The sequence below is a fragment of the Copadichromis virginalis genome, linkage group LG17 (assembly GCF_057382275.1).
Source record: "Copadichromis virginalis isolate Kocher_CV1m ecotype Utaka linkage group LG17, C_Virginalis_male_GT1.1, whole genome shotgun sequence".
Classification (NCBI taxonomy): Eukaryota; Metazoa; Chordata; class Actinopteri; order Cichliformes; family Cichlidae; genus Copadichromis; species Copadichromis virginalis.
In genome coordinates this window covers 19,777,010-19,784,763 of record NC_140634.1, presented here as the reverse complement: position 1 = coordinate 19,784,763, position 7,754 = coordinate 19,777,010, and the positions used below count along the sequence as shown (strand labels likewise).

Below are 7,754 nucleotides of genomic sequence, written 5' to 3'. Positions count from 1 at the left end.
GATAGTTATGGATCAGGACTCCTTACTGCGCATGTACAGATGTTTTCTTCTTCTTCTGTTTCGTTTAATGGCAGTTTACTCCCCAGTGAACAAGGATACTGCCACCTGCTGACCGAGCGAATGAACCCTATTGTAAACTGAAGTAGTGTCATTACAAATGTTTGTTAAATTTGATTTAGTGATAGTCGAGTGTGTTTATGCTTGTCTGTGTGGAGAGGATTGTTGGAATAGTGATGATATGTGAGAATGCTGTTTGTTGATTACAGTTCAGCGTTTAACACAATAGTGCCCTGCAGACTGTTCACAAAGCTGAGGGATCTGGGACTCAACAGCCGTCTGTGTGCATGGGTGTTGGACTTCCTCACTGGCAGAACCCAGGTGGTGAGGGTGGGTAGATGTGTCTCTAACAGCATCACCATCAACACAGGAGCAGCACAGGGATGTGTCCTCTCACCACTGCTCTACTCCCTCTGCACTTCAGACTGTGTGGCCACCCACAGCTCCAACACCATTGTGAAGTTGGCTGACAACACAGTGGTGTTGGGTGCCATCTCCGACAACGATGAGGTGGCCTACATGGATGAAGTGAAGAATCTGGCATCATGGTGCCAGGACAACCATCTCCAGCTGAACGTCGGCAAGACCAAGGAGCTGGTGGTGGACTTCAGAAGGGGTCAGCACAGAGACTACAAGCTCATTATCATCAATGGAGCTCCAGTGGAGAGGGTGCAGTCCTTCAAGTATATCGGTGTCCACATCTCCTTAGACCTGAGATGGTCTGCCCACATTCAGGTCCAGACCAAAAAGGCTAGGCAGCGCCTGTACCACCTACAACAACTGAGGAAGTTCAGGGTCTCTCCAGAGATCCTCAGGATTTTCTATACAGGCACTGTGGAGAGCATCCTCACACAGAACATCACATCCTGGTTTGGAAACAGCTGTGTTAAGGACCATAAAGCTCTTCAGAGAGTCATCCGTACAGCAGAACGCTGCTGCAGGATTGCTCTCCCCCTGCTTCAGGTCACCTACACCAGGAGATGTCGGACTAGAGCAGCGCAGATACTGAAGGACCCGTCCCATCCTGGCAACAAACTGTTCCAACTTCTGCAATCCGGTAGAATGATCCACATCATGCGAGCAAGGACAGAGAGACTCAAGAGGAGCTTCTATCCCCAAGCCATCCGGGCCCTAAACCTCTCTGTTGAGGAGAAAAGCATGAATTTGTTTGTAGATGTATTATCCATGGTTTAAATGTCCCGGGCAGTCGAAAAGGAGGCAGAGCTGTTGAGAAATGCTAGGAGCTAACTGGGCGCTAACCGTGTCATTCAAATACATAACTGTCGCAATGTTGGCAAAGAAAGGAAGTGACGTAAGATTTGCGCATGCGTGGTACTGATTGGTTTCTGGTACAGATCGGGTAGCGACGCATGCTACGATTCAGCACAGGAAGGGAGAGGCTGAGTGAGTGATTTGTTCATGCTACGATTCAGCACAGGAAGGGAAGGGGTGAGTAACTCAAATGTGCTGTTAGCATGTTAGCAGAGCGATGCTACCATGAACTGATGAGCTATTGTCTTGATGTGAGCTTTCTACTCAGGATTTTTTCTTCCAGTCTTTAGCAGATATATTTTTGCTAAGAAACTGGCTGTTGTTTTTTCCACAATTTTAATTATAGGCTAGATATATTTCTACTAGGGAAATTAGTTTGCTAACAGTAACAGGGATGAGTCAGTGAATGAGTCAGTTGGTCTTGTAAATCATGATTCACGAGTCAGTAAAGAGATTCTCGAGTATTGAACGATTCGTTCAGGATTCGCACATCACTACTCTCAAGTCATAAATTGACTTGGGCAAGTTTGAGAACAGGTTTTGTCACCTTGATCAGCATGAGGCATGTGTGTCATTCATTTCCAATCTTTTCATTAACATGGACACAACATACAGTGGGGCAAAAAAGTATTTAGTCAGCCACCGATTGTGCAAGTTCCCCCACCTAAAATGATGACAGAGGTCAGTAATTTGCACCAGAGGTACACTTCAACTGTGAGAGACAGAATGTGAAAAAAAAATCCATGAATCCACATGGTAGGATTTGTAAAGAATTTATTCGTAAATCAGGGTGGAAAATAAGTATTTGGTCAATAACAAAAATACAACTCAATACTTTGTAACATAACCTTTGTTGGCAATAACAGAGGTCAAATGTTTACTATAGGTCTTTACCAGGTTTGCACACACAGTAGCTGGTATTTTGGCCCATTCCTCCATGCAGATCTTCTCGAGAGCAGTGATGTTTTGGGGCTGTCGCCGAGCAACACAGACTTTCAACTCCCGCCACAGATTTTCTATGGGGTTGAGGTCTGGAGACTGGCTAGGCCACTCCAGGACTTTCAAATGCTTCTTACGGAGCCACTCCTTTGTTGCCCGGGCGGTGTGCTTTGAATCATTGTCATGTTGGAAGACCCAGCCTCGTTTCATCTTCAAAGTTCTCACTGATGGAAGGAGGTTTTGGCTCAAAATCTCACGATACATGGCCCCATTCATTCTGTCCTTAACACGGATCAGTCGTCCTGTCCCCTTGGCAGAAAAACAGCCCCATAGCATGATGTTTCCACCCCCATGCTTCACAGTAGGTATGGTGTTCTTGGGATGCAACTCAGTATTCTTCTTCCTCCAAACACGACGAGTTGAGTTTATATCAAAAAGTTCTACTTTGGTTTCATCTGACCACATGACATTCTCCCAATCCTCTGCTGTATCATCCATGTGCTCTCTGGCAAACTTCAGACGGGCCTGGACATGTACTGGCTTCAGCAGCGGAACACGTCTGGCACTGCGGGATTTGATTCCCTGCCGTTGTAGTGTGTTACTGATGGTGACCTTTGTTACTTTGGTCCCAGCTCTCTGCAGGTCATTCACCAGGTCCCCCCATGTGGTTCTGGGATCTTTGCTCACCGTTCTCATGATCATTTTGACCCCACGGGATGAGATCTTGCGTGGAGCCCCAGATCGAGGGAGATTATCAGTGGTCTTGTATGTCTTCCATTTTCTGATGATTGCTCCCACAGTTGATTTTTTCACACCAAGCTGCTTGCCTATTGTAGATTCACTCTTCCCAGTCTGGTGCAGGTCTACAATACTTTTCCTGGTGTCCTTCGAAAGCTCTTTGGTCTTGGCCATGGCGGAGTTTGGAGTCTGACTGTTTGAGGCTGTGGACAGGTGTCTTTTATACAGATGATGAGTTCAAACAGGTTCCATTCATACAGGTAACGAGTGGGGGACAGAAAAGCTTCTTACAGAAGACGTTACAGGTCTGTGAGAGCCAGAGATTTTCCTTGTTCGAGGTGACCAAATACTTATTTTCCACCCTAATTTACGAATAAATTCTTTACAAATCCTACCATGTGAATTCATGGATTTTTTTTTTCACATTCTGTCTCTCACAGTTGAAGTGTACCTCTGGTGCAAATTACTGACCTCTGTCATCATTTTAAGTGGGGGAACTTGCACAATCGGTGGCTGACTAAATACTTTTTTGCCCCACTGTACATTGCTGAGCAACTAAGTGCAATATTCAGCTTGGATGCTGGACAAGTGGAAATTGTAACACTGGATAAAAGACCTACACCTCAAAGCCCATCAGGGTGTAGCAAACTTTCGGTGCGTCATTGACACAGAAAAGTAGTGGTATATGTACAGAAGGTATAAAGGTCGCCAGCCTGTTTGGTTCAACCTATTGTTGTGTTGCAGTAAGTAAAGCTGCAGTGTCAAGTTATACCCCAGATTACAACACACTCACTGTAAACCCGAATAAGTTACCAGAACTCAAAAAAATTGAGGCAATCGATTGCCTCAATTTTTTTGAGTTGATCAACTCAAAAGCCAAATTTTTCCAGAACATAAAAGTTTGGATTACATGGTACTTGTATCTTTTGAGAACGGTCAACTCAAATATTTGCAGTTAATATGACTTAAAGTTTCAAGTTTACAAATTCAAAGAAATAAGTTCACAGAACTTATAAAAAATAAGTACACAACTACAACATTTTTATGTTAACAAAACTCAAATGTTTATTAGTTTGTGTTGTCATTATTTTAAGTACACGTTAGTCAAATATGTTGACTACTTGATACTTAAAAACATGTGACCCAAAACTTAAAATTTTTGAGGCAATTGATTGCCTCAATTACACTGAGTATCGGTAACTTAATATGCAAAAGTCATAAACATCTGCCATTGAACAGTATCTTGCCTGCTCCCTTTTAGCACTATGTTGAAATTAAATACATTTTTTAAAAAAAATTACATAAATTAAAAATAATTAACAAAAACATTTATAAATTAAAATAAGTAGACCAAAAATTGTTTAGTCAGGAAAACTGTCAGAGTAATGAAAAATAATAATTAATAATATCAAAATGTGCTTTTGGCTCTCTGGCTAATATCTGAATAAGACAACAAGGCAGCAATTTGAGTGAATTACAATGCTATTTGTTTTACATTAACTAGTATCAAACAGTGAAATTTAGGTCATCTTGCGCAGCCCACAATGTTTTGGAAATAGTATTACGAAAAACATTAAAACATACAAAACATTAGTGTTGCTTTGCATTATGTTAATGAGAACAAAGGCACGTTGTATAGTTTGGACCTATTGGCTGAACACCTGTAGAGTAATCTAATAATGTTTTGAGGCATTATTTAGATGAAAGGAGAGAACTTTGAACTAGCCTTTTATAATGCTTCACCCTGCATCCTTCTTTCAGATGAGTTCCTACATAACCAAGTCATTCTTGAGGGTCTGTAACCTGGGTGACAGTTTATCACTTTCTAGACCAAATAAAATCTTTTGAGTAAATTCTAAAGTGTTGGTCAGGCCTTTGGGGTAGCTGAGGGGAAGTGCATAGATCAGTCCAAACATTACTAGGAAGGCCTCACCAAATCTGGGGAGACTGAACACGGCATCACTTTCAATGACGACAGAGATTTTCACAGGTTGGTAGTGAACTGGACTTGTTGTGTGATGGTCACTGATGACAGTGAAGAGGGCCACTTCAACACCATCAAGCTCCAACTCATCAGATTCGACCTGAATTAATGAAAAAGAGATACTAATCACAATCTAACCCAAGAAATACAACAGACGACATATAATTTCTCATTTTACCAACTCCCACTGAGATCCAATACCTCTTTTACAAGGGAGACCTGAGTCTCACTGTAAGAGGTGAAAAACAGAAGATCCATGTTCTGCACACATAAATCAGCTAATTCACCAGAGAATCAAGTGGTGTGAGATAGACTGAAACTAAGCTAAAGGAAATACACAGGAGTAGACTAAACAAAGGTAAGTCCAAACAGTGCATCAAAATACATGTTTGTACTTTGATGCACTGTTTATATACACAGTAGTATCTGTTAGATACTTAAGGACACTCACAGTGCAGGTTCTGAAAAATCCAGAGACATCCTCATGCAGATAGACAGGAAGGGCAGGGAGAACGGTAGTGCACTTGGTGTGGATATCATGGATTTCCTATTTCCAGATAAAAACAGAATTGTATATACTGGTGAGTTTACTGAACAACAACAAAAACAACAGTCAAATCAGAACATATGTCCACAAATAACCTGTTCACATCTTTAATACAGTCAGACAAATAGCAAACACAAAGTGGAGTAATAGCAAAATTCAAAAAGCTCATTTAAATCATTGAACCTGTCCAATGTTCCACTGGTTCAACCTATGAAATGTGTAACAATCTATTATTACCTGTTCATTGTGAATTCTTAGAATTTCAACCAGGGCATCTGCTGTCTTCCCAGTTTTTGATGCCCTGGCTGAATAAGGTCATCAGTCGAGGAAGATGGCGGTCAAGTTCAGCGTAGAATGTATTGGGCAGGTTCTGATTTGTAATCCGCTGAAACTCTGCATACAACTACAGCAGAAGGACAATACAGTTCAATTTGAAGAATCTCGCACATCTTTATAAAGCAGCAAAAAGCTGCCACATGAGTAAGAATTACAATTTTCATTTTAAACAGAGCTGATCCATATTACCTCAGACTCCATTTTTAGAGCAGGCCAGAGGTCCAAGAGCTCCTTCACAACCCTAACCCTGCACATATAGTTTAAAATATAGCGTTTCTAACAAGAAAACTGCTTGAAAGCACTCTCACTGCAGACAGGCATCTCCGTTGTGTAACTGCAGGGACAACGGGCTTGTTTGGACCCAACTATTCTGAGTCATGAGAGGGGGTTTAAAAATTTAGAGAGATTAAAATACTTTGTTTCATACTAGGCGACCGGGCGCCACCTCTAGAGCAAGTAGTATCTAACTTTTTAAACAGCCTGCGACCGTCATTACAACAACTTAATGCTAGCTCTGCAAGCGCAAAGTTTCCTTCGGGGAGAGCAGCAAAGCACATAAAAAACACGGACCGACATTTCTGCTATTCTTTTCGACACGCACCCAAAATACAACTAAATATTCGTATTTTAACAATAAACTAATATCAACATTGAAAACTTACTGTAAGTCCAGTGATGCTAGTTGCTGCCATTAGGTCCAACTTTCTCCAGTTGTCCGTGTTGCCTCTTTGGTGCTGTTCCCGCCCATATACCTTTACTTCTTCTGTGTTTCGTATTAATGCTCATTAGCGCCGCCTTCCGCTTCGGAGGGTGAATCAGAGATTAACTCGGAATAAAAATTGATTCCTGCAGCTGCTCAACACTTACGGAAAAAATTAAAAATATATATGTAGGACACAGTGATAAAACAATGAATATTAAAATAAATACATTTTGTCTTCCACTAATGCATTTAAGACAATTTGATTTTACTTATTTGGTGAAACACTTTGAGATTTTATTGTATTTTAGCATGTGCTACATAAATTAAGTTTATTATTAAATCCTACCTACTTGAAACAACAAAAATAACAGGACTTTACCATTCTTATATGTCCTAACTTAACTGTGTTACGTTGTGCTTAAGTTATTATTTTAAGTGATGCTTACTTAATATAGAAATAGTTCAATTCAATCAAATATTATTAGTTTCATTTACTCAAAAAGAAGAACATGTTATACGAACTTGACATATTTAAGTTAACAGAACTTTTTAAAGACTTTGAGTATACACTACTTAATCTGTTTAATTACTTTGAACATTCGGGTTTACAGTGCTGGTGAACAGCATGCAATACCAGGGTTCCCACTAACAGACAAAGAAAGCAATATCAGATGTTCTCAGTGGCAACATGGCAGTGTCATGGAAAAGCTGAAAATTATTTAATTATTGAAAAACAAATGTGTTCGTTAAATGTAACATATGATAATCTGTTTTAAAATGTTGCAGTTTTGGTGACAAGTTCAGTAAAATCTGAAAGTTGATTTTTGTTTGTTACATAATTGATAATCTGTGTAAACATGCACTTGATAAAAATTGTTAGTGGGAAGTGAAAATGTTATCATTTGAAAATGTAAATACTTGCAGAGATTTATAGAAATAAAGTTACATATTGAAACGTATCTATTTCCTACCTTGTTAAAGCATTGTTTATAATTATGGCGAGAAGTCATTACGTTAATCAGTGTCTTTATATAGATGAATGTCATTAATTATTAATTAAAGGTAAATTGAGCAAATTTGTTATTTCAGAAGTGTGTATCAAACTGCCCTTCACATTATTGAGTACCCAAGAAGTAGTTCTCAGTTTCAAAAAGGTTGGTGACCCCTGGTTTGGACTA

The 7,754-nt window shown here is 40.0% G+C and overlaps 1 long non-coding RNA gene across 1 annotated transcript; it reads right to left on the bottom strand.

The window, feature by feature from the left end:
- Positions 1-3,810: 3,810 nt before the first annotated feature.
- LOC146689320 (uncharacterized) lies at positions 3,811-7,028 on the bottom strand. Its single transcript, XR_014916144.1, has 3 exons — positions 6,536-7,028; positions 5,775-6,120; positions 3,811-5,537 (listed from the first exon to the last, which is right to left on the bottom strand). It is a non-coding gene; the product is annotated as an uncharacterized LOC146689320 (long non-coding RNA).
- Between the last annotated feature and the right edge of the window lie 726 nt (positions 7,029-7,754).